The sequence below is a fragment of the Phalangium opilio genome, unplaced genomic scaffold, assembly GCF_054372755.1.
Source record: "Phalangium opilio isolate 3A_F unplaced genomic scaffold, DU_Popi_V2 ptg000042l_1, whole genome shotgun sequence".
Classification (NCBI taxonomy): Eukaryota; Metazoa; Arthropoda; class Arachnida; order Opiliones; family Phalangiidae; genus Phalangium; species Phalangium opilio.
Genome location: NW_028324166.1, coordinates 3,890,071 through 3,914,360, shown reverse-complemented (window position 1 = coordinate 3,914,360; position 24,290 = coordinate 3,890,071). Strand labels below are relative to the sequence as shown.

The window sequence follows — 24,290 nt, the reverse complement described above, 5'->3', positions numbered from 1 at the left end:
GATTAAGTACCTCGGGCGGTTGACAATCATTATTTCTAAGAGGTAAGTCGATCCCCTCTAATTTAAATTGGGGTTTCAATGCGGAATTTCAAGCGGCCCCCGTTGCTTTGACTATAGCTCTCGAATAGAGAGTGGGGCCTCTCACTTATAATTCCCTCTCATTAATACATTCCGAAGGCATTCGTTCGTCGCTGTCTCTTTCAAGAAAGATCGACGCGGCAGCAAAAGAAAACCCGAAACCATAACGCGTCCTTTTAAGAATGAAACAAGAATGTTCTGACACTTCAAACGTTTCTCATATTCAATAGCAGCATTTAAAACTGCGTTGGAGGTCTGGCACATTAAACCTACTATCTAACTTTTTTCTGTCACTTTGCCAAACTACATATATATAAGCATCGTTTTCCAAAAAGTGTCGTAGGACCATTTTGAGTCGAAAATATTTTATGAGTGACATTTTGCCGACCGGAAAACCGTTTACAAGTTGTGAATGGAGTCTTTTACGGATGACCCCTTAAATTTAATTATGAAACTGAAAGACAATGGTAAATTAATTAAGGGGTTATCCCTAAAGCACTCAAATCATAACTCGAAAGCACGGGCCCTTGTGGCAAAATGGAAATAGAAGTTACATTTTCGACTCAAAACCGCCCAATGAACATCCCCCTTAATTTAAGGCACACTTATTAGAAACACCCTGTAAATGAAGAACTAATACCTAACATTAGAAGTATATAATACTTCTCTTTGAGAGAAGTGTACTGCACAAAGTAATTGTAACATGATTCTTCCCAACATCTGAACAGTTATAGATTTCACCCTGCACGGTGCGATGCCCATCTGAAGTTTGTTGAGCAGGAGAGCAAACAAAAAGGGTGCATGAGCCTGGGAAGAATCATGTTAAGAGGATACAGAGTGTCATCCTTCCTCTATTATCCCCTTCTTCTAACATGGGTGGTTTCGAATTTTATTATAATCTTATACTTCCCACGGTAGAGGTCGTAAACTGATGAGAAAACGGAAGATTTTGTGAGATTCTTAATATTTCTAAAAAATAATTTATCTTTATGTTTACGGATCATATCTAGTAATAATTGCATTTTACCAAAATTTCCGAGGAATTTTTTACACTAGCTACTATGAGTGTTAATACATTGCGATAAGGAAACTAACTCACTACACGTACTTAAAAATTACAGTTGAATCCATTTGGGCGCGAGTCTTGGGTGTAACTAAAAGGTTGAAATGAACAAAACCATATCGCGAGGCTAAAATGAAACCGTTATCACGAGAGCACGACCGAGAAACAGTAGGGAGACTCTATATAACGGAGTTTTTGAAGATACGTAAACTGTAATTTTGGTCCCTCGGTTATCGCTACATTTCTGCCATCAGAGACAGTCTTTCAGTTGTCTTTTTAGTAAGACCCGTATACCTTTCCAACAATTATCGGAACGCCTTGACCTAGATGCGCATAAAGCTGCGTTCACGAAATTACCAATATTTTTGAAAATTGTTTTACCAGAAGATGAACTACCGATGCAAATTTTGGGAGAAACAAATACTAAACCACAGTTCTATCAGAAATTCATGGTAATTTATTTTTTCACATGTATCTAGTCTATGAGACCATGTTGCTTTGTGAGCACATTATACTGCGTTTACGTGACTTAAAGGCCGGGAAACGGCGAGAAGGGTTCTTGTCAAACTGAAAACCGTGCATCGAACTAACAATGGGCGACCGTGCTTCAAACTTTTTAGGGGTTCTTGTCAAACTGAAAGCCGTTCAAAGCGGTTCTTGTCAAACTGAAGATAAACAATGGACAGTCTCTTAAATTGTGTTTCCCCGACTTTTTGCATCCCCCATTTAAGAGACTGTCCATTGTTTATCTTCAGTTTGACAAGAACCGCTTTGCACGGCTTTCAGTTTGACAAGAACCCCTAAAAAGTTTGAAGCACGGTCGCCCATTGTTAGTTCGATGCACGGTTTTCAGTTTGACAAGAACCCTTCTCGCCGTTTCCCGGCCTTTAAACAGCGTGAACTAATAAGAAATTGATGGAAAAATGGAAACCGAAGTAAAATTAGCTAGTGTTTATAGTCACTTGCAGTCTAGTAGTCTAAGTTTTACTCTAAAAGGTTTTGACTCTGAGGGCCAAAATTTGTTGGTAACTTACCATTGTACAATTACGGTATGATATCAATCGATAATTTACCGACTCACCACTCTAAGCCTATTTTCAGTGAAAACTCGGTTTAAGAGAAGGATCTATAGGCTTGGCATTCAACCTTCTGTAAAATTAAAACTCCCCATATAGTGTCTCCCTTTAAGATGGATGGATGGATGAAGAGCGGTTTCTTAGAGAAACGCAAAAAGTCGGCGCTCGACGGCGCGTGTCAAAATGTTAGAGGGGTGGGGTGGAGGGGGGAGAGGGAAATTGCAGATTGTGTGGGTTCGCAAAGAAAGCGGCACAAACTACTTTCAAGCCTTATCAAAACATCGCTTAAGATCGCACTTCCTAAAAAGAAAGACTTGAAAAATGAATTTTCAAACGATTAATGCTTCTCATTATTAGAAAAAAAATGTCACTGATAAAAACAACCTACGGGTTTATTAAAGGGCAATTTTTAAGATTTGAGATAAAACATTTATAGTGCAGTACATGACAGAACTTGTCAAAACTATTACTTGAATTGGACTTCTAAACCTAACATACAGTTAATAGTAATCATTGTGTAGACTTTATTCAACGTATCTAAGCGGACGAGCTATAAACTAATCATAATTCACGCCGAATTTTAGCTTATATCTCGCTTCGTTTTATATTGCGAACGCTCGACCAACCAATGAAATCACAATAAGAAAGGAGTCATAATTAATTAAGGTTTCCCACAGTTCGGTTCAAATCAGTTTTGGACTAAAACTGAAACTTTTCCCTAAACTAAAACGGAAAATAAACGGAACTGATCCGAAAACTGAACTGTGGGAAACCCTAATAGTTATAAAGCATGACGGATAGTAAGTTCTCAAGTCCGGCATACAAAACTCGCGTTTAAATTAACATGGTAGGTATTTGAGAACAATAATTTCTTTAGGGGATCATAGAAGAAGGATGACACTCTGTATCCTCTTAATACTTCAGTTATGTAATGTTCGTGATTCTTCCCGGGCTCATGGCACCATTTTGTTTGCTCTCCTGCTCATCAAACTTCAGATGGGCATCGCACCGTGCTAGGCTCAATTCTATAACTGTTTGGTTGTACTAAATCCTGAGCATGCAACCATCCCACAAACCTTGATTGTCTTGGCGTGGGGCAAAAACACACAAGAGCGCATGTGCCTTGACAAATATATAAGCACTAATAGAGTAATGATGATAAGGAAACTATTTATCGCGTATGTGATTCGGTTTAGTAACCTTGCTCCAAATGGTAAGGGATACTGGGAAGAATAATTTTGCATGTGATTTTGCTTTGAGATACACTTCTCTCGAAAAGAAGTATTTTATACTTCTGTTCAAATTTAAAATTTTTCCAATGTATCCATATTAGGAATGAATAATTATATAATAATTTAACTCCATTTTCAAGCGTATAGTTTTAATCTTCCGGGGCATATTTATATAACCATTTTGTCACGCTCTGTCAAATTTCTTTCTCTGTTTACTTTTTATCATTAGTTTTATAGTTTTGTTTTTTAGCTGTAGTCTACGCCATAGCCACTTTTAAATTTTATCAAGTAGATTTTTTTCATTCGTGAAGTCGTATATCATCTAATAAACGATAGTTTGAGAGAGGAAAAAAAAGCCTTCAACCAGCTGGGCCCTATAGGCAATTAATTGCGGAAACGTTCCCAGTACTTCGCCAACGCATCAACACCTACTCAAGTAACTAGAGATGTACTCAAGTTTGAACTTTCAAACACCAAAGTTTTAATTTCACAAATGTGTAAAAATGTCGTTCAAGATATATCTTAGGGCTACGAATACTTCACATGTCAAAAAATTCAACTTAATTCACTTTATTAATATCGTGGGTTTCTTTTTTCTGGTTGAACAGCGTTGTCATAAGTTCATAAGATATGTTGACCATAAGTTTGTCATTGGTTACTGAGAGCTTGTCATGAAGTGAATGAGGTAGGTCATGGATTCTTGTAAAGTGATGCCTGGTGAGGCTCTGTCAAAGGCTTAGTACAGACTAAATAGGAAGATGAAAGTCCTGCCAAATTAGCCACCGAGTGTAGTCAATTCTCGCTTGTCGTTCTCGAACTAACTCGAGCTGTAAGTCTCTAGCATACTTATGGAACATATCGTATAAACTTATGGTGTTGTATTTGAAACTTTCCAAGTTCAATACAGTTTCAATTTGCAATTTTACTAAATTTTCACGAAGGCGTAGGCGTTTTTTTTTCTTTTTAACAAAGTTTAATTAAACTTTTGTAATGATGAGCAAAATTTCAGTTGAACCTACCATGACAGCCTCTCTATAACTCACGGGGATTGAAGTTGTTGGGTAATTTAAAGTCAGTAACTTACAGGTACCACCATAAATTACCGACGCCAAGATACAAAGACCCCACATTGAGTGGGACTGGACACCTATTCATTGTTTTTCGCAAGATTGCAGTGCCAATTCCCCAAAGTGCTAGTTTTCGAAACCACGCCTTTCCCAAGTCACGTGCCTATGACGTGTTTCAAATAATCTCTACCCACAAAGCTTCACAGACCCTTTAAAACACCAGGTCATCGCCGGGTAGTTTTTGCTAGAAATAAATAAACGAAAACTCAAACTCATCGATAAAGGTGCCAATATTCCAATACAGGTGATTCACCTTTAGTTCACCGCAAAGGGCTTACATTTCTAAGAAAACTTAAAAAACAAATTATGAAATCCCAAATATGCCTCTTTTTTTTAAACTTTAAAAGTTCTGCAGGGATCAAGCGTCAAATTATTCACTAAAAGCCTTCAACTCTAAGCCGGTCTCCCCATATCGGTTTCCGACTTAAGCCTTGGTCTAGACGCTTACTATGGGAAGGGTGTAACCAATATTTCGGCTTTCCTTTAAGCAATATTGGGAGACATAATTGGATTCATTCTAAGAATAACACTCGAAAATATAACAGAGCCGAAGGGAAATACCTTCATTTATCAAAGAGCTAAAAGAGTACTGTTCAATGCACGTTCCCCTTTTGAGTTTAAGATCCATTTGAACCTTGAAAAGTTTTGGTGTATATAGTTAAAAGGGCACCATAGAGGTCAAGGGTGCGGTTGACGAATTATTTAAATTGCGAAGGTAGTTATTACCTGTTTTCACTTTTTAGTGTAGAGTAATTTACAAAGGGATTCTAGAGCATTCTGAATGGATCCCAGTGTCTTCAGAAAATACATTTCGGAAAATGGTTTGTTTTCGTTATGTACAGCCTTGGTACAGTACCAATTCATTTATTTCTGAATTTGACCCAACTGGATGATTGATATCAGTAATACCAGAAGTATGTAATACTTCTCTTCGAGAGAAGTGTACTGCACAAAATGGGGACTGTAATTGCAACATGATTCATTTTACATTTGGAGTGAACAAGGTTAATAAACCGAATCACTTACGCGATAAATAGTTCCCTCATCATTACCCTATTAGCACTGCTTAACTATTTTCCAAGGCGCATGCGTTTGTGTATATTTTGTCCCATGTCAAGACAAACAAGGTTTGTGGGTTGATTGCTAGGGATTTAGTACTAAACAGTTATAGAATTCACCCTATAGTACGGTGCGATTGTTACACATCTGAAGTTTGATGAGCAGGAGAGCAAACAAAAAGGAGTCTCTCGCCTGGGAAGAATCATACTACATAACTAAGGAATTAAGAGGATACAGAGTGTCATCCTTCTTCTATTATCCCCTTCTGGTGTCAAAAGGACCCGATATAAAATAAATTTATTTCAAAAAAGAAAGATAACGAAAGGTCTGACAACAAACAATTGAAATAACAAAAAAACTCCTAATTGCAATGCAAGTACAGCAACTATGACATGGTTCAAGTGTAAACGGATATTCCTTGGTATCATAAGTTCATAAGATATGTTCCATAAGTGTGTCACTGGTTACAAACTGGAGCAGGTGAAACATCATAGACTCTCTTAAAGCGACGCCTGGTAAGACGCTGTCAAAGGCTTAGTACAGAATAAATAGTAAGTTGAACTGCAAAACCGAGTGAAGGACTAACTATCGCTTGTCGTTCTCGAACTAGCTCGAGAAGTAAGTCTCTAGCATTACGAAGCATTACGAAGCATATGAAGTGTCATACTTATGGAACATAACTTGTGTTAGTATATTTTCCTTGCCCAAATTTAGGAAATCTTGATGAGAGAGAAAGAGCACCACGGGAGTCTTTGAAAAGAAAGTTCCGCAGGAAGCAACTAATTAGATTTTAAGTTGTGTAATTTAGGAACACTCTCGCCCCTGAATATTCAGTATCACGCAGTGTCGCGTGGTCATAATGAAGCCTTCGACACGACCGCCTAATTGCATTCCAGACAAACTAATTCACTCTTAAACACACAAATGAGAGTGTAATTCCATTTCCAGCTTAGTGTAAAATACTCGTAACTCCAAGTTGGTCATTTCATACCCGGAAGTCTGTGTTTTATCTAGTGAAGTTCTGACAGACTGACCGATACATGAACGTCCAGCTCAAAATAATTTTAATTTGTATTTGTATTATGGCTTTAGGTGTTTGATTTCCCGTCAACAAGTAAAAAAGATGTTTCTGACGGGCTAACGGGCAACACCGAGTGCCTTTGCTGTTAGCTAAGATTTTAATAATATACCCGAAATTTGGGAGTAACGTACTTTCTTCAATTAGATCGCAATTATTATTTTGTCCACGCGCACTTGATAACGCTAAAGCGGAAGAACATGCAATCTTAATACACGTAAGAATTAAAGTAGTGTTCAATAAGGACGTTTATTCACGACCATAATTGCGTTTCGGGGTCTTGTTACCTTCATAAGTTCATCTGAAAGTTTGGGTACTGGTAGCTTAGTGGTGAATAAACGTGGAGGTAACGTAACTAACACAGAAAACGTTTCCAACCAAGCATTGTCAGACTTAGAGAAAACGCATTATAAACTTAAGTCTCTAGCATGCACTAACCACTAAGTAGCACTTTACTCGAATCAACGCAGGCATTTCAGGCAAATCTAATTACTGCACCCCATCAGTGTTAGTCGCACTAGATGTAAGTGAAGTGACCTCCAATGTACGTGAACCGACTTCTTTTTTAAGGCCTTATTGGGACATATTCACGCGTTTCCTTTCTGCGACATTAATTTTAAAATCAAGGGTGTTTCTGAAACGTTCGTCAGAAATTAAGAGGGTGATTTCCTTCGTGCAATTTTGGGTCAAAAATGATCTATGACATTTTGCCGTCTGGGCCACCGTTTTCAAGTTATGTTTGGAGTATTTTACGGATGACCCCTTAAAGTTAGTCTCGGCTGTGGTTTAGTTTAAACAAATGCCACTAGATGCTCCCATAATCGAGTGGGTGGAGTTGACTGGCTCTGTAAGCTCAGAAAAGGCTTTAATCTCGCCCTCGACATTAATGAGTTCTGATTGGTTTCTGCCTTTGGCGAGTTGAAACGGGTGTGTAGAAGATCAGCCAAATGAGCAGACATTTGCTTTAAAATTAATTACTAAACTGATAGACAATGCAAATTAAATTAAGGGGTCTTCCCATCCGTAAAACAACTCTAATCATAACTTGAAAACGGAGACACTTAGAGCAAAATGTTTAAACTCATTATGCGTGACGTCAGGGGTGACGGATTTTACACGTCCTCCCTTTGAATTCAAGTAGAAAGGCTCAGAAAATGATCTGTTAAAGATTCCAAGTGGAAGAAGTCTATGTAGTCATGTAGATAATAACAACTAACAGTTATTGACAAGCCGCAAATGTGTGGCTCCATCTTTAGGTTATATAACGAGGCGTTAAATTATTTGTCTCCAAGTTTATTCCCGTAGCAATTTATCATTAAATAATAGCATAGTTGTAAGACGAGCGGAAAATTAGTCTTTATGTATTTAGCCTTAAATTTCGCTCGTTCACCTACTTGATGGATGGCTTTTTTCTATCTTTTTACCTCTCCGAGTGACTATGACGCCACGGAGAGGTACTACACTGGACGTGTCTGTGTGTCTGTGTCTCTGTCACCGCGTTCGCAGTTAGCAAATCGGAGTAAACGTGTTCGCAGAAAGCAATATTAGCTTCTACTCCATTATCATCGTTAGAGTTAAGATGTAGGCGGCGATCGGCTAGGGTTACGAGAAACGTCTAGCCTCCCAATCGTAGGGCTTCCACCAAAGGTTCAAGCAAATGCTGGTTTCTTATCATTTACAGCGAATCAATCGCCTTATAATATACCCTAAATTTCCAAAAATTGTTCAATTGAATTCAAACGTCAACAATAGCTATGTTTAAAATTGTTTTAGGAATAAAGTTTCTTAAAACGATTTAACTATAATTAAGCTAAATTAATGATGAATAATTATGTTTATTTAATTATTTAAGAAAAACCTCTCAATTGCGTCTCGACTCGGAGAGGTGTTCATTTTGGTTTCCCAACGTGTTTTTTTTTCAGGACGGAGAAACTAGGGTGCATTCAAGAAAAGAAGCGGTATACCAACTTTCATGATATTTTCGAAATATTTGGGATCTTTGTGTATTGCACCAAAGGCACCGTCTCTTTATAATTTATGTTAAGACTAGGAAAACAGTTTTCTTTCACGCCTTTCTATTGCAAAGGAATAAAAAAGGCAACAACAACAACAATAGAGATCTCTCTAATTTATTGACACGTGTCGGCGCCAGTTCTATTCTATTTTAACCAAGTGTTTTATATTAAGCTAAAGAATTATTACACATATCACTATAGAGGCTCTGACAAGGTGTCGGTCATTAAAGAGAGTATGAAATGGTCTGACAACCCATTTTTTAAGTAGATCTATATTGATAAAATAACACCAAATTCATTAAAACCCTTTTAAACTTTCAAAATTTGAATTCTAAGCCTAAGACATTTTTTTACGATAAAAGCTAAGGTAACGCTAGTGAACAATTAGCAACCAACACCTCACGTGCTTCATACCGCCATTTGATTTAAGTTTATCTTGTTTTAAACATAAATTAAGAGTGAATTTTGAGATCTAACGAAAAATCCACAAATCCATCAAAACCATGTATGCAAAATAGAGAAAGTAAGCAGAAAAACCAATGGAGTTAAAATTCCTGCACGTTTTATGTTGAATGGCCGTCCTCTCGGTTGGACTCTGTTGTTGCTTGTTTAGGAAAAGAGACTCCTTATGGCTAAGTAGCAGTAATATTTTTTCTATTGCCATGCATGATTAACTTTACTGTTTTATTTTAACACAAACCTACACATCTAATTGAGATATACAGAATATCATAAGCTAATAATACTCTTCATAAGTATAAGTTGAAAGGATGTTTGCCACGAAAACCCATCCTTTATGAGGGAGGGACAGGACCGGAAATAAGCACAGGACACTGGACATTGTCCAATACAAATTTTTAAATGTCCCATAATTTTTTTAAAAAACTAAGCGTCGAAAATCCGGAACAGAAACCATAGCCTTCTACGATCTCCATCTCAACCTGCAACTAAAGGTAGCGAATCGCAGTAGGCCTTTCTTCAAGTCCGCTCTAGTTTGAACTAAAACGTTTCAAACGAACGTAGAGCAAGCTAATTTTCTTTGCATGTACAACGCTGACAATATACCCCTACGGCAGACCAAAACTTATATATTATACGGTTATAATCATAAGACACCATGACTCAATTCGGTTCCGATTGAAGGAGAACCGTCAAAAAATATAAAACCACATAATTTTCTTCGCATAGAATATGACACCTACTATAGTCCCATACTTATATATATTATACGCTTATGGCGAGACAAATACGAAATGTTAACGGTACCACATTGTAAACAGTATATTTGGGAGCGTAAATAATTATCTCATTTAAAACTAACACAGTATAGGTCTTACCAAGAAGTGATATCTAGTTTACTAGGGAGAAGGTTTAAGATGCCTAAGTATTCGCGCGCTATAGTCCCAGTCCCAGTCCCCCTTTCAAAATACAAGGGGGGACGTAAAAAGAGGCCGGGCTATTTCGCCTCTCCTCAGTCAGTCGGAAAATATGATTGTAATTTTCGTCATTCGCATTGCACTGACGTGAGTTTTCAAGAACAATGAGATGCTGGCTGGTTGTAATTTAGAGGCGGGGATTAACTCTGGACCTACTATACGTTTGGACTGGAGATAAAGCCAGATTATAAATGTGGTACGAATTTATACCTTCTTCCTAATAAACTAGATATCACTTCTTGGTCTTACACGAGGTTAGAAAAACAGACAGACTTAACATGGTATATGATAAGGGAATAATTTGGTCGATATCTAGCAGACAGGTTTTACGTTTCGTACATTTACACATACGCCACAAATCCAAAATATCGGGTTTAAAGAGTATCAGCTTCTTCATTTAGATATGGTTAATTTATTAGACACTGAAAAGTCTTTAGAGGTCAACTTGTTTCGGATTTCCGAAATTTAGACTGAAAGGTGTAGTAAAATGATCCTAGAATTATTTGGGGTTCAATTTGTTGACATCTTCAAAAACGGCGGCTCAAAAATTGGAAAAACAATAGTCGCGACTGTCTGACGACTATCAACGCCGTGCGAACCTTTATTACTCGTATCAAAAGTATATGAATTTAAAAACCAAAGTACACTTCATTAACAATTCGCTGCCTTTGGCTGTAGACGACATGTATAGAGTAATGGCAAGTATTCAAACGTCATACCCTTCTATCTCATAGTTCATTGTCACCCCCTAATGGACGCTTACAGTATCCCTTTTTAGAAAGACGTGCGCAGAAGTAGGGATACTCCGTCTACACCCCTCTCTACCACCACTAATCTATATATACTGAGAAGAAAACTACCCCCACTCGACCCCCCTACACGAACTAACCAATCAGGGAATAGCTTCTTGACGTCATAGGTTTATAGAAAGTAGTATGTATATGATGCTGGCGATCCAAACGTTAACTTTTGGTACTAGAGCTAGCATCCGCTACTTTAAGAGCCTGTTTACGGCTTGTTCCCTGTGCCACGGCTGGGAGGGGGGTTGACACTATTCTGAGATAAAGGAGAGCATCTCTTATTACACAGAGCAAGCAAGTTTCAATGAAGTGCACTTTTTGATTTTAAATCCATATACCTTTGCTCGTATCCATATAAAAGCAAAACTTATTCGAACATTTAAGTATCTCTTCCATAAAACCCCTTTTCTACTGATAAATTGAAATCTTAAATACTCTTAGAGTACTCTGTAACCTAGTTTTACGGAATAAATTAGAATTGCGCGCCAAAAAATGTGACAAATTCAAGTTAAACCGGCAAAGATAAAATAAAAATATTTTTAAACAGTTTTGTGGTGAATAATTTTGTGTAGACTGGTGGTAGAAAAAGCCGGCCCTTTTAACATATCTATGACTGCAGACAATTATTAAAATTATTTATTTTTATTTATATCATTTATTCAGTAGAGATGGTACGTTTAATTTTAATCAATATTTCAGGTGTTTTATTTATTATGGCAATGCTAACTCTAGATTTTATTTTGTTTCACGAGCCAGGTTGAAGTGAATTGCACAAATGTTCCTTAGCTTCCCCACCTGGGTTCGACCAGATGGTTACAAAAAAGGGCTGAATGAATTTATTCAAGTGGTAGTACGCTGTGATGAAATTCTGGTGACAGTTATTGTATTTTGATTTTGATTGCGGGACTATATGTAGAGCCTTATCTAACATTGTGATGTCACTTAATATCAGATTTGACAGTGCATGGACGATACTAGGGAGTTTTAGAAGGTAACCGGAACAGTTGGATATGCGTTCTATAATCCGCAATGGGGATTGTTCGATTTTGAAGTGAGAATTCGGGATTTTTTAGATTTCGAAGTGAGATTTCGGGATTTTTTAGATTTCGAAGTGAGATTTCGGGATTTTTTCGAGATTTTGAATTGATATTTCGGAATTTTCAGATTTCTGACGAACTGTACGGATTTTGTATAACGTCCGACCCCTTTAGCAAGTGGTACATGAAATTTTGAGTCATTTTCGAATTATTCTATAGCGGTCTAAGTATAGAGAAAAATACTTTTATAAAAGTATGCCATTCTTTATGGAATTATACTTTTAATTTTGAGTAATGCAATGAGATTAAAAAAAGGCCAGGTCTGTTGTATAAAGATTAGCAAATAACCAAACGCATGATCTTATTATCAAGACAGTGCAATTCTTTCTTTCAGTTTCTAACATCAAGGTTGAACCTCGACCTTTCATCAATAAATTAACTAAAGCTTCTTAAAATGAAGGATTAAAATAACATCACATAAGTTGACGATATAATACCAAAGTTTTTGATAATATCCATTCATAGTATTAACTAAAAAATAATATCAAAACACCGACGGACATCTTTCTTATTTTTGTAGTCAGTTTGCGCATCGAGGTCGATGTAATTTGGTCTATTTTAAAAACCTTAAAGGCATCGGAACGTTCCTCAGACTGCAGGGGTGGGGGATTGTCTGGGGTTTAAGTAATGAAGGAGGGGGGGGGGGTATGAAACGTGAATAAGGTTTTACTTATGCATATTCATGGTTTAACTAGCTACGTTTTTGAAATTGAAAAATAATTGAATTGATTTTGTTTCTAGAATTCTTTTTCCGAAAACGGCTTGAGAGGTCCAGCGTGGTTTGGGCTCTTAGTGTTCCAGACTCCGGAGAAACTATTGTCTATTATAAGCGTGGGAATATTTTGGCAGCTTTGAACTTTAGACGTTTCCACTGATCTTAGACTGTTAGGCTAATCAATATTTTATTAAAAATCGGTATTTTTTATTGTTAACTATTAAATATAACAACAAGAACTGTGTTGACGGTGAAGAATAATACTGAGAAGTGAAAATTCAACATAACAAGAAATTATTGCAGAAGGGATTGCGCCTTGTACCAACGGCCCTGATTAAAAATTTAAGGTGGATCGTCCAATTACAGCATTTTTACACCCTGTTTTACAGAAACCAAACCACGTGTATTTTTGAACCACCAACTGCCTTCATTTAAAACAGAGAAAAGATGCCAAATATAGTCAAGATATAACTAAATTTAGACTCTTTCACCCGAGTTTTAACCCCTCAAATTTTGAATTTTCTTCATGCAAAACCGTGGGAAAGGTGCCAAATCTTAGCAATATCAAAAATATCATCATTCATTATCCTCTAAACACAAACCACTAAATAAAAATAAGAAAGAAATTGGAAGTAAAAACTCACCTTGAGCTAACTGACTTCAAATTAGTAGAAACTGTAGCATCAATATTAAAGTCATGAATATCTGTCCGAAATTAATTATATTAATCTATATCTGACGGCCGGATCACACACAAACACGCACAAGACGATAAACTTCCGAGTCCACCCTCTTATCGCGTGGTTTACAAGAAAATGTGCCTCTCAAAAATCTTTTCAATGTCGAAAAAATAAAAAAATTAAAAAAATAAAAACCAAAATCGAGTCTATTAATATTTTTTTAAGGGAAATGGTTCGACCTTATACGCGATGGATTCAGCTCGGTTTAAAGAGTTCTAATAAGTACTTTTTGACGTATAAATATCTGCACGTGTGTGCCCTTCTGATTCTCTTTCTTCTCACCGCGTTACGCCACGAGTCTCTCTTGAGACATCGGTGATCCCTCGTTCTCGAGATCGAAATAAAACTGGTTGAAGACTTCGTTTAAAAAAGAACACGAGATGTAAAAAGGCTTTTTGGTCTGTCAAGATTGAACCACACGCCGTTAGCGCCGCCTTACAGAGCATTTTTTTATTTTGTCCCATACGAATCTTCACGCCATGGACTTTGGAGTTAAAATGAGGACTGGTAAATTGCAATACTTTACTGTGACACGAAACAACTGTTGATTGTGTTGGTTATACAAGGTGTTTCTGAAAGGTTTAGGCCTATCTGGGGGGTGTTCTATGGTTGATTTCGAGTCGAAAATGTTGTATGACGATGGACTGTTTTCAAGCTGAGATTGTTGCATTTTACAGATAGCATTAAGGACAGTGTTCTTTGGATGATTTCAACTCGAAAATGTTGTATGATATTTTGCCGTCCGGGCTACCGTTTTCAAATTGAGATTGTTGAATTTTTGGGATGACTTTAAGGACAGTGTTCTTTGGACTATTTCGAGTCAAAATTGTTAAATGACAATTTGCCGTCCGACCATTGTTTTCAAGTTGATATTGTTGTATTTTAGGGATTACTTTAAGGACAGTGTTCTTTGGACGATTTTGAGTGGAAAATGTTCAATGACCGAGTGTTTTAACTTTAAGAAAGTGGAAAGTTGGACTAGTTTCCTGTCTATGTAGACACTGAACAGTCCCAGTCTCTGGGCTCGTGCATCATCATGTGGTTTTTTTAGAATCAAATATTTTTTAACTACTTTCAGATTCAATTAAACGATGCTTAATTAATAATTAGAGCTTAATCTAAAGCTAGGCTGCGTTCAGTAACCGGCATCAAAAACATCGATGACTAAAAGATGACATCGATGTCTTACTGAACGGTTTTTCGGGTCTTTGGGCGTGACGTCATGATGCTCATCGGATGCCCATCAGAAAAATCATCTGTGAGAGGAGGTTTTTTTGATGAGCATCGGATTCATGACGTAAATTTCGTCATTTTGCGCCGCGACAAAAAAATGGGGGGAACTACATCCCAACCTCCACCAATTTAAAGTAATGCAGAATTGACAAATATTATCCTTATGGATAATAATACTTAAAACCAATATATTATTTCGGTAAAAAAATGGATTCTGACAGAATTTTGATTTAATTGATAAATTGAAGTACAATATCTTTATAAATAGTTCGGATTTATTATTTAAGCCTCTGCGGTAACGTTATCATAATATCGTCGCCATTAAGAAAAGCATCGATTACACAAAATTGTGCCGTTCAACAACTGCAACGTCATCATGACGTCAAAAGAACACCGATTTCATTTTCCCAAACATCGATGTTTTTCCTGATGAGTGTTACTGAACGCAGCCCTAAACTGTTTCCCGGGTAAAGAATAGAACTTTATTTACAGGCTCAATGGCTAGGGGTTTGCCTCAGTCCCAACTTTGAGAAGAACTGAACCAAACCACTTCAAATTAACCTTTCCCCTAGTGTTAGGTCTACCAAAAACGGATTTATGGGATAAGAACGTCGGATCATAGCTTTAGCCTCTAGTACCATCCTCGCATACTTTATTGAGAAACTTCGTCTGCTTATATTTTGACTCCACCCACAAATTAGATCTCTAGAAGTAGCTATATACAGAATTTGTGGGTGGAGTCAAAATATAAGCAGACGAAGTTTCTCAATAAAGTATGCGAGGATGGGGAGTGAATTCGCTAACTCCGACGTTCTTATCCCATAAATCCGTTTTTGGGTCTACTGATATGAACCATGCAGTTCGATAAATGAAACTCGGAAATTAACGAATTGTGAAAGAACAAACATGCAGAAAAAACACTTTCTTTATAAAATGATGGAATTCAGCACCCCTGATATTATAAATCTGGATCAGTGCTACTCACTACTAAAGAAATCGCGGCTTAAAGTGAAGATAATAGAAACTGGTTTATAGTATCAATTTAGTTAGATAAGAAAGCTACGTTCAAAATTATTCCACGAAGGTGCCTTGCGACCGATACGAACGTGAAAGAGTTTGAACATAAGTTTGTCATACTTACTCTATAAGTGTGAAACTTACACTATTTTGAAATGCCTTACTGCGAGCTAATTTGAGAAGAATAAGGCTAGAAGACGGCAACCACCATTGAACCAAACCTAACTCTAACATAACCCAACCCAACCTAACCCTAACATCACGCAAACAAACCTAACCCTAACCTAACCAAACTTAACCCTAACTATAAACTAAACCTAACCACAACCTGAACCTAAACTTAAACATAACTCTAATCCTAACCATAACCTTACCTAAACGATGACACCATAAACACAATGAGGAGTCAAGTAGTTTTCTTACCCCCTACAACCATATTTAGATGGTACCAGAGACGGTACTAACCCTTTGAAAGTACCTCACCAAGCCTCACCTTACGAGTCTATGACGTACGACTAGCTCTCAGTAACTGGTTTCAAACTTATGGAACATACCTTATGAACTTCTGGTTTGAAAAATCCCTGAAAAATCCCTCCATCCGAGATAATACTAAATTTTTCTTCAAATTCTTTAATATTTGTTGCAGTTACAAATATAATATTTGAAATGCATGAATTATTCATCAGTGCCGGTCACACGAGCGAAACAAACCTATTAATAGAATATGAATGTTAATCGTGTATTATTAGTTAATTTTGAAGCGACACAGCATTTCACTTATTAACTATGTCTGATGTGTACATACAAGAGCTCGTTGAGTAGCTGTATACATTTCATTTTCCTAAAACCGAATTAAACTATGTGTAACAACAGAACAATTGCATAAAGGTAAAAATAGAAATCTTACATGAGCAGTTACGTGAGCCCTATTCTCATCAACACAAGTATCATCCTATGAAAAATGAAAGAATTTCTTAATATATTAATTTCGAAGCATTAATTGCCTACTTTTATCCATGGAAGTATTTACATACGTTTATGATCAAACATTAAGTTTATATGTCTGTATGGGATCTACAGAGGACTAATCTGTCTGTAATCCGTCTCCCTTAACATGGTATTAAATTATACGAGACACTACCTCAGTGAAAGCCTTTCCTTAAGTGTACTCCTAGTATGACATGCTAGAGGTGATAAAAAAAACCTTTCCTCGATTCCCGGCGAGGTTTTCTATACGTATTTTTCACCCCCGAAATGTCAATACAAGAATATGATTGCTTAAAATAGCATCGTAAAAACCCTAAACTGTCCTAACTGTCTTCTGCACAATTTTAAATTAACTTTTGACAATAATTACCGCAGGCCTTGATTCCCCACTGCAAGTTGATGCTATGTACTCTTCCATGTTAATTTCTCTACCAGTCTCACGTTTTAAACAATTCATGAATGTGTCAATATACTGAAATATAAAGAAATAATTTTAGAAATTAGATACTTGACTCAAGCATTTTTAACAGGAGTCTCATAAATAATTTCGGATTCCTTTGACACTTGAGGTCGGTTGCCCACTGAAATTATTTCGGTTAGCCCACACCAATGTCGAACTTTCCCCCAAAAACTCATAACTTTCCTCCCTCGGAAAATGCATTAATCAAAGAATATATAAAACAATAACAAACCATATCCAAATGAGGACCTAAAGTGGGAAAATGAACTTCTTGCAGCCTTAAAATGTTAAAACAGATTAACGTATTCATTATGTCCCTCGTCACAGTTACTGACCTTCTATCTAACAGCTTACAATCAAAAAATAAAAACCCTGCCTATAAATAAGAACCCTTTTAGCACAATTGTCATTTGCCTAACATCGACGAGTTGTTTAAAGTTGCTAAAATATTTCCAAGCCAAAAGGACAAATATGTAAATCAGTAAACACACCTCAGAAGGATAGTTATCAGTCTGACATTTGGCGATTTCTGTTAGGAGCGCTGGGTTTTTTGCAATTGGATCTAAGAAGTAAACCAACATAATAAACCGTGTTATTTCCATAAGCGTTTAATCTCATTTACACACATTAAAACAATCCAATTAACTGAAGCTATTTAACTTTACTTACCACATATGCCGCTGTAGCTGGCGTTAACTACAATTATTCCAATTAATAGTAGAAATATAACTCCAAAATTATTCATTATGCTAAATGTAAGGATGTATTATATCGCGACGTTGAGACAATTATAAATGATATGATATTAAGTTCTGGTTCTTTATATTTCTTGAAATTTCCTAATACCGGATGAAGTTTTATCAAGCCAAGAGGTGTCACCAGGAAACTGAGTTTTCCTTTTCCGTTGGAATTTTAATTTTTTTTTTTTTAGTTTTCAAGATTATGATTTGTTTGCATTAGCTTTCATCTAAAAACTATAACATTAAAGGGACTGTCTAGAAATTAAATTGAAATACGTCACAGGCACCACGTGACGCCAAGATCCAAAGACTCGATCGACATGGAGTGGGACAGAACACCTAGTCCTTGTTTTTCGCGAGATTGCAGCGCCAATGCCCCTAAGTGCTAGTTTTCGAAATAAGTCCAACTTAGTTTCTTTGAACCATGCCTTTTCTTAGCCATGTGCCTATGACGTATTTCAAATAATCTCTACCCGCTTTCTGGTGCCTTTTTGGAGACCCTTTATAATTTTATTTTGCTTCACAAAATGTTTGACAGATTACAATGTGAGCAATAGTTACATTTAATTAAGAATTGCGACATAGCTTTGACATGTTAAATTCAAAACTTAATGTATTCTTCTAAACCTATCTCATTTACAAAGATTAAAGGTAAGCAAACATATAGACAAAGCTTATACTGATACGTTAACTACAATGATGTTCCTAAAATATTGAACGAGGACAGCTTCTCGTACTGTTTTACATCATACATTTGAAAAGTCCTGAACGTGAACTAGGGGCTAAACACTATGAGTAAACGTTGCGAATGTTGTAACTTTTATCTTACTAAACGCAATACTACAATCCCTACTACATCGTGAAACTGTAACTTAAGAATTACAAGTTCAGTAGTGTCATGAATTAAGTTATGGGTAGGACATGGATAAGCCGTTACAAATTGTAGGTTCTTTTCTTTCAATCTGCATCATAGTTTCGACAAACAGCAAATACGAGACTGCGCTCATCACGACGCTACCGACAAATGCCGGTGTTATCGGAACGCACCTCAAAAAAGAGAATTCGCAAGAGATGGTATTCATTTTCGTGAACAAGAATATTTCAATCGCTTGACCATTTCGTGTTGATTTCTTGGGCATTAGTGTCCGGAGATGACAAGCGTTGACCAACCAATCACGACTGCAACTCATTATAGACAAGTACCCGAATAGGAGAGCCCAGATAAACATTGGTTGCAAGATTATCGAGGCGACACCGAAGGTCCACTCATTCCTCCAGCCGATCACTTTCTGGCAGATCAAGCTGAATGTGACCATCAGCCACAAGCATATCGGCCAAGTTAGTTTGTAGTCCAGTTCCAATACATTGGCGCACAAAAGTGTGTGTTGCTTCATTTCATACTCAATGTTTGGCTCGCCTTTCGATAAACGTTCAGCTAGATTTCTCAAGGAACATATCAAATTGTTGACAGCATAGAGAACAGTCATTTGAACCAAGGAATTCAACAAGATGCCGTAACGATAAATCAAGCTATTTGCAAGGGCTACAGTGAAAGCTAACGATTTGTGTGACTTCAAGAAAGATATGTTGGGCGCTTGTCTCTCCATGTAAATCATTAAATCATTATCGTCGTAAGAACAATGTTCCACCGTTCTAATAATAATGTTAATTAAGTTGTAAAATATCAGCATCGGTACGATAAAGTTCAGTGCCCGTAAATTAGCGTTACACGTCGGAAATGTTAAAGTTTTCAAAACGGTGACGATGAAGTTTTGGTTAAAAAGCGCCAAAGTAACGACGTAGGCCGTTGAAAACACTAGAAAGTTATTGAAAACTCCAACGAATATAACTTCCAAACGCCCCGTCGCTTTTTCATTTAAAAGTCTAATTACAGTTCTACACACGTAAAAAGCGCAATACAAATAAAGACTAAATGCAGTTGCGTATTTTGGGAACCAACATCTGTTCTTTCCGTAGCAAAACAGTCCTAACGCATTGTTGCATTTCAAAAAGAGATTGAGAAACTTATCTTTTACGACGAACATTTTCGAATCGACGCACTATCTATTCGGTAAACTTACACAAATTCGCTCGTTCAAGTCGAGCTATATGAGAAGTATTTTATTGAAATCGTTAATGGCCTATTTATGCTTCGAGGAAGGTTCTTCCAAAGGTTTTTGTTATTATCTTTTCCAGGACACGCCTAAGACAAATTTTAACAAAGACTGTATTTTTATTTCAATATATTTTCTCCATACACGTCACACGTATTATCAAATGCAAATAAAAATGCGAATAAGTGCTACGTGTGATTTATGCTGCCTCAGACACAATGAAACTGCATCGATCAGCTACCGTTAACCTCAGCAAGTTTTTTAATGAAATTGAAGCGAGACTTTGCGTGGTAAAAATCATACTGGGCACATTAGGCATTCATCCGAACCAGTGTACCACTTTCACTTATGCATATTTGCTATTGACACAATACAAATAAGTTTTGGATATTAAAACTGGGCGTAGTCAGGACCAAACATTTGTTATGACGTTAAATCAATAATAACTGAGATAAATGGGGGCGCATATTATAAGTGTATAAATGTTCAAAAGTCAGTAATTTATGGAAAACCATTATGACCCTACATAACAAGCTTATGGTTGAATGTAAAGGCAAATCCCTCGAGAAGGAATGTGCATTTCTTCATGGCTTTTACAAAAGCGCAGTTTCGAATAATGTACGCATGGCTGAGATCCGAATTGCGTACTGACACAATGCAGTACCATAAAGAAAGTGTATTCAATATTGCAAAGTTGATTAAATGGATTTTGTTAAGTTTCTCTGATTATGTACCGAGTGAATAGTAAACAGTGATGTTATTTGATCTTACTCAAATTTATTGAGGATAGATTAATGAACAAATTTTAAATACAATTTCAAAGTGGTAAAGATACAATTTCAAAGTGGTAAAGATACAATTTCAAAGTGGTAAAGATACAATTTCAAAGTGGTAAAGATACAATTTCAAAGTGGTAAAGATACAATTTCAAAGTGGTAAAGATACAATTTCAAAGTGGTAAAGATACAATTTCAAAGTGGTAAAGATACAATTTCAAAGTGGTAAAGATACAATTTCAAAGTGGTAAAGATACAATTTCAAAGTGGTAAAGATACAATTTCAAAGTGGTAAAGATACAATTTCAAAGTGGTAAAGATACAATTTCAAAGTGGTAAAGATACAATTTCAAAGTGGTAAAGATACAATTTCAAAGTGGTAAAGATGAAATTTCAATGTGGTAAAGTTACAATTTCAACACTTACTCTCCATTCTACTCTATCTCTTTGGTTAAGCTACGCTGTCATTGATCGCACTTAAAACTTAATCTATCAATTTACGCGAGCTTTAAATCATGTAAATATAGCAAGTACAAAAAGAAACATTAAAAATAATATTACCCATAAATACGTTAGTAACTACACAACTTGGATTGCAGAATAGCACAAGGGTACGACAATATATTACTAATTTCTTTCAATTTGCGTCATAGTTATAACAAACAACAAATACGAGACTGCGCCCATTACGAAGCTACCGAGAAATGCCGGTGTTATGGGAACACACTTCATGAAAGAAAATTCGGAAGAGATGGTATTCATTTTCGTGAACAGGAAGGTTTCGATGAATTGCTCATTTCTAGTGGAATTTTTCGGCGTTAGCGTTCGGAGATGACAAGCGTTGACCAACCAATCACGACTGCAACTCATTGTAGACAAATATACGAAAAGGATAGCCCAACTGAAAACCGGTTGCAGCGTTATCGAGGTGGTGGCAAAGGTCATCACTTGCCAGGAACCGATCATATACTGACAAATCAGGCAGAATGTCACGACAACCCATAAACATATCGGCCAAATTAGTTTGCAGTCCAGCTCCAAGACATTGACGCACAAAAATGTGTGTTGCTTCGATAAATTCAAAGTGTTTGGCTCTTTTTTCGATAAACCTTCTGCTAGATTTCTCAAGGACCATATTAAATTATCTACAGCAAAGGCAACAGTCATTTGAATTAGGGAATGCAACAAGATGCCGTAACGGTAAATCAAGCTAATTGCCATCGCTAAGATGAAAGCGAAAGACTTGTGCGATTTTAGGAACGTCATGTTTAACGCGCGATTTTCGATAAAAAGCATTATATCATTATCGTCGTAGTTCCCATGTTCCGTTATTCTAATTATAATGTTAATTAGATTGTAAATTATCAGCATCGGTACGATAAAGTTCAGTGTTCGTAATTTGTAGTTTGACGTCGATAATGTTAAATTTTTCATGATTGTGACGATGAAGCTTTGGCTAAATAGCCCCAAAGAAACGACGTAAGCGTTGGAAATGATGTGAAAGTTACTGAAAACTTCAAGGAACGTGACTTCCAAGAGCCCCTTCTCTCCAAAGTTTAAAATCCTATATACTGATCTACTCACGATAAAAGCGCAATGAGAGTAAATAGCCAACGCAGTTACGTATCCTACGAACCAAGTTCTATTCTTTCCGTAGCTCAACAACCCTAAGGCATTGATACATTTCAAATAAAGATTAAGAAACTTATCGTGAATTTCGAACATTTTCGTATCGGTTTAGTAACGAGGAATAGTGGTTCACTTTGAAAAGTATACTCGCTCAAGTCAAGATAAAAAAAACTCTTACTAAGTCGTTTATGAATCCAGAAAAGGTCTTCGAAAGCTTTTTTGTTATAGTGTTTACAAGACACGCCAAATACAAACATAATTTGTTTATGTTATATTTATTTGCCTTTGGTACTATTCCAATAAATTTAAGTTATTAAAATATGGACGTAGTCAAGATAAAACATTTGTTATTGAATAATAATGGATAAAAATAGATGGAAACAAAACAACACGATATTTCTACCTGAATTTTGCGTAAACAAAAATTAAAGGTCAATATTTTATGAAAGATCTAAATGAGCTTAAAAGTACAAGTCCTATGAAAAGGGTTTCCTATTGCGCAGTTTTTCATGACCATGTTTTATGAAAAGCCAAGTTTCATAAGAATGTCTGGCTCATATCCGAATAGACCATTTTGATGTAACTAAGTGGGGGAGATACGGGGTGAAACTCCGCCTTCTATCTGACTTTTTAACGCGTGCGCTGTAATCATTTTGTATCTTGAAAGTGCGCAGAGGCGGCAATGTATCAACCCCCTTGCATGTCCCGATACTAAGCTTTGCCCAGCCCTTTTTTACGTCGAAAAGGTCTATTGTGTTTTTTTACAAGGTAGGGTGTACTGTCATGGGCAGGAAAAGCAGTTACAAATTGCAGGTTCATTTCTTTCAATTCGTATCTGGGAGCACGGCAGTGCTTCCAGCCAAGTCGAGCACTGACATCCTTTTCTCGAAGCAACTCGTGGCACTTTTAAGCCCACTGTAACTTCGTGATGGTTATAGGTAAAAGTCTGAAATTTTGCTTGCCGCGAGGACTGTCAATCCTAGCCATAGTTTCCAAATTTCAAGATCCTACCCTATATACTTTTCGAAATATCGCAGGTTAAGTTTACCTTATTTTGTCACTCACTCACTCACTCACCGAGCATCAAAATTCTAAGGTACTTCTAGAGGAGATAGAAACTTAAAATTCATGATTTAGTTTTCATTTATTTTATAAAGCACAGAAAAATTAAAACATCCCGAAATTTTTATAAAATTGTTCTTTAGTTCTTTATTTTCAACAGAAATAGTGTGTGTTCTTGTTGGCCAAACATGAGCGTTTAGAAAAAGTCTCTCATGTTTTAATAAAATAAATTTTCTGATGAATCTACTTGGGCACGCCAGACGGCGCTCACAAGTTAACTTATATTTTTTGAAGACTCTTACTGCCAAGGCTACCCAACGCGATGTACTGATATCGATTGTCAACCACAAAGATGCTAACCACATCAATGGTGGTGACCATGGAATTGCATCTATTAATAACATAATTGTCTACTAGAAAAATAACACTGGAACTTAAACAGAATATAGTGGAAAGATCAATAAATGATTTTTTTTTGGTTATCTTATTAGGTTTCCATGTTTAGTGTGTATAAAATAACCCACTCGAAAATCATGACTTGTGATGGGTGGGTATATTAGATTTAATACATTTTTTGTTTGTTTATCCAACCAATATTTTATTTACGTTGCTTGTTGTGGACAGTTAAGAATAAAAGAAGATTTGCATGTCGTTTTACATATATAGTTTGTGTCAATGTATTTAGCTTTTGTAAGGATTGTTTTGAGCTTCATTTCTATATCGCTCTAACGTCTCTTGGATTACTCATCCTGATTC

General features: G+C 36.4%; 1 protein-coding gene and 1 long non-coding RNA gene across 3 annotated transcripts in view; both read right to left on the bottom strand.

Moving 5' to 3' along the window:
• LOC149678477 (ADAMTS-like protein 5) overlaps nucleotides 1-13,881 on the bottom strand; it is a 32,451-nt gene extending 18,570 nt beyond the window's left edge. For both annotated transcript variants that reach the window (XM_089837155.1, XM_089837156.1), the window contains exon 1: nucleotides 13,421-13,881. The gene's annotated coding sequence lies outside the window, so the exon portion shown is untranslated. The remainder of the gene's footprint in view (nucleotides 1-13,420) is intronic.
• A 2,493-nt stretch (nucleotides 13,882-16,374) lies between these two features.
• LOC149678476 (uncharacterized) lies at nucleotides 16,375-16,684 on the bottom strand. Its single transcript, XR_016366268.1, has 3 exons — nucleotides 16,674-16,684; nucleotides 16,572-16,607; nucleotides 16,375-16,477 (listed from the first exon to the last, which is right to left on the bottom strand). It is a non-coding gene; the product is annotated as an uncharacterized LOC149678476 (long non-coding RNA).
• Between the last annotated feature and the right edge of the window lie 7,606 nt (nucleotides 16,685-24,290).